At 33.6% G+C, this 3310-nt stretch overlaps 1 pseudogene across 1 annotated transcript; it reads right to left on the bottom strand.

The window, feature by feature from the left end:
• On the bottom strand, nt 1-2515 carry LOC145130194 (protein ROOT INITIATION DEFECTIVE 3-like; annotated as a pseudogene). Its single transcript, XR_013717754.1, has 7 exons — nt 2488-2515; nt 2050-2180; nt 1551-1819; nt 1279-1487; nt 1064-1191; nt 439-936; nt 1-358 (listed from the first exon to the last, which is right to left on the bottom strand). The product of XR_013717754.1 is annotated as a protein ROOT INITIATION DEFECTIVE 3-like (transcript).
• Between the last annotated feature and the right edge of the window lie 795 nt (nt 2516-3310).

Raw genomic sequence — 3310 nt, 5'->3', positions numbered from 1 at the left:
TACAAAAAATACAATCCATTGCATAAAATTTAATGTCATACAAATAATCGTTCCATGGAAAGATAAAACAAATCAATAGAAGTTGTAACAAAAATTTACAAACTAATTAGATACAAGAAATATAAAAAAATATACCCTCAAATGCTTTTCAAAGTCTAATCCATGTCAGCTCTTCAACTCACTTCTCCAGTTTGTCCTTAGCTTCTCTAAGGGCTCCAGCATCTCTTACAGCCTCTGACAACATTCTTAATTCTTTCCCAAATGACACTTTTTTTCTGTCTGTTAATTCGCATGTGCTTGTGTTGAGTAAAAAGTTCAAAAGATGCCCATCCCCAAGTGCACACAACAAGTAAGGTATCTGTAATTAAACATTAAACACTTTTTACAAATTTACCCTCATAGATGAATATAAAGATGAAAATGAGATGAGAATCATACCCCTTCAAAGGCACAAAGAAGAACAAAACGTGGTATTATTTCGCCACCTAGATGTTCTTCAGTGATGAGATTTAAATCGGGTAGTGAAAATATCTTGACACACTAATATCAGTCCACATCCAAACTGCAGCAAGATTACTATAATTTGGATTTCACCAATGGGGTTTATGTCAAGACATGAGATATCATATTTCAGTTATGCGTGTTTTTTTTCTACTAAAACACAATCACCAATTTCAAGGTAAACCAGATGGCCACCTCTAGTAGCCAATAGCACTTGTTATGGAAATTAAAAAGGTTAGTCAAACTTATTTATTAAAAGACCAAAATACCCTTGGTTATACCTGAGTAGCGTTAACAGTGGCAACATTTATAGCGTTAACAGTGGAGGTGGTAATGCCACGTGTCTTCTTCCCATTGGACCTTGATTATTATTTGCTACTGTTCGAGGGTAAAGCGCTACTGGTTGTCGCATAACAACAATATTGTTAACAGGACCTGCCAAGTGCCAACACAACAAATATATATATATATATATATATATATATATATATATATATATATATATATATATATATTTGTAATTAAAAGAGAAGTAGCTAAAATAATATTTAAAAAACTTTACCTTTTGCGTGTTTAAAAAGACGAATGATATTACGAGTTTTAGTGTCCCAAACACGAACCATTCCATCCACTGATCCAACAACCAATTGATATCCATCCAATGCAAAACCCAAAGAGCATATAGCCTTACTATATATTACAAATACAAGAAAAAAGTTGGAATTAGATTATTAATTTAACAATATTATATTGTAAAAAAGTTTGGGTATTGCATACCTTTGATCAGATAATGTGCCAATGATATGCAAACCATAGTTGTTGTTGTTGTTGTTGGATGTGACTTGAGCATTGAGTTCTGCAATGTATATTTTCCCATCTCTCCCACCAGCATAAAAAACATGTTCCCCTGGATCTAATGCAACTGCATCAATTATTGAAGGGAACACAATATTTCTCAACAATGTCCCTCTAGTTAGGCTCCATACCTGCAATTTAAACAAATTCATGAGGGCATTCATGTCTTTTCCGAATATTTATGCAATATGTACCTTGCAAGTACGATCTAGAGAAGCAGATAAGATAATTGCATTGGATCCTCCATAGCCCGTGACAATGTATTATAGTAATAAACCCTAAAATTGCAACTCATGAATGTAAAAGGGTAAATGAGTAATTATACATACATCAGAAGTGAACAGACTCAAACAGTTCCATCCTCAGATCCAGAAATCAAAAGTGACTGATCATTAGAAAAGACCAAGCAAGTAACAGGCCTATAGTGACCATGCCATTTCTTTAATAATCTACCAGTTGCAACCTATAATAAATCAAAAGAAATAAAGAAAAGACTTGTAATAAGATCAGTTTTTATATGATTTTTTCACAGATAGTTAATCCGATTATGAAAAACAGTGAATTGTTGGAACCAAAGAGCAACAGTAAATCAGAATAACAAAGTTTTCAATATAATTTGAAGAGAAATTCAAAATCGGCAAAAGAACCCTGTATTCTTTATGAGTAGAAAACTGAAATGAATTTACAACTCACCTCCCACAAGTAAATATGACCTGAAACTCCTCCTCCTACTATGTAAGTACCATCAGTATTGCAAGCAAGAGAATTGATTGCTTCTGCTGGAAAACTCTTAACTTATACCTGAGGCTGCAAACAGCAAAAACCTGAACATAAGTGTCAAATTTGATATTTTTCAAATGAATAAGTTATGAAATACATAAATAGTTATATAGTTTAATGTAGTGAATGTTGGGTGATTGAACTCCTATCAGAATCTATGCAACAGGAAGTAATTAAGATTTAAGCTATAATATTTCCCTTGCAATTCCTTTGTATGTTGAAAACCTAATGGAACTAGTATATTTACATAGTTGCTTCTGTTACATTTGTATTTATAACTTCTACTTTAATCAGTTTATTTATTTATTTATTTTTTTTACAAAACTAATAAGATGGTCACCAAGTAGATACCTGGAACCATCTGCATCCACCCTTCCATATGCTCTAGTAATAGACTGCAAGTTTATGATACAATACATCATTTAAAAATGAAAATATGTTGCCATTTTGTATATGTTGCCTCAAATATTAACATCAAATGATTAAAAGAGAAGAAAAGAAAAGATTGTTTGAAGCAAATTGAGAAACTATCAACTGTCAAGTGTATCTTGGATCTTGATATCCAGTTTGTGCACCTCTTCCATAGGTTCCATTTGGATTGAAAGATAAATTTTGATATGAAGTTGGCCTCATAGGGGTAGAAGCAGTGTTCCTCTTCACACCATTTGGGTTTCCTTTAGTTGTGTCCAAAGATAAAGCAGGTTCCTCTTTAGTTGTTGTGATCTCACCCTTTGGAGGAGCAGGAGAGTAAGGGGTTGTAGGGGTTATAGGTGGGAAGTAAGAAGTAGGGTACTGGTAATGTTGGTCCCCATAGAGTTCACCGTATTGACCTACTGTTGGCTAATTAGGTGAGCCAGCGGGAGAATAAGGTCCATATGGTGCATAACCATAACCATAAACACCCTGTAATGAAACCAAAAACAATATACAATGATAAACGTGTTTTCAAGTCAAAATATAGACAAAACTCACAGAAGGAAACAGGTTCTTACATGAGATAAATCAACTCCATCAGGATTCACATATCTTGAGTAGTCATCCCAATCATTGGTAGTTCCATCGTAGCCTATACAACAGAAAAGGGAGATTGAGCAATTGCAGAAAAGGGAGAAAAGGGGTAAGAAGACTGTACACCATTGTTAATGTTTTATGATAAGAGATAAGCGAAAGAGAA

Source organism: Lactuca virosa, chromosome 8 (assembly GCF_052849685.1).
Source record: "Lactuca virosa cultivar CGN04683 chromosome 8, Lactuca_virosa_CGN04683_v6, whole genome shotgun sequence".
Taxonomy (NCBI): Eukaryota; Viridiplantae; Streptophyta; class Magnoliopsida; order Asterales; family Asteraceae; genus Lactuca; species Lactuca virosa.
The sequence above is the reverse complement of the archived record's forward strand: the minus strand, read 5'-3'. Positions and strand labels throughout refer to the sequence as shown.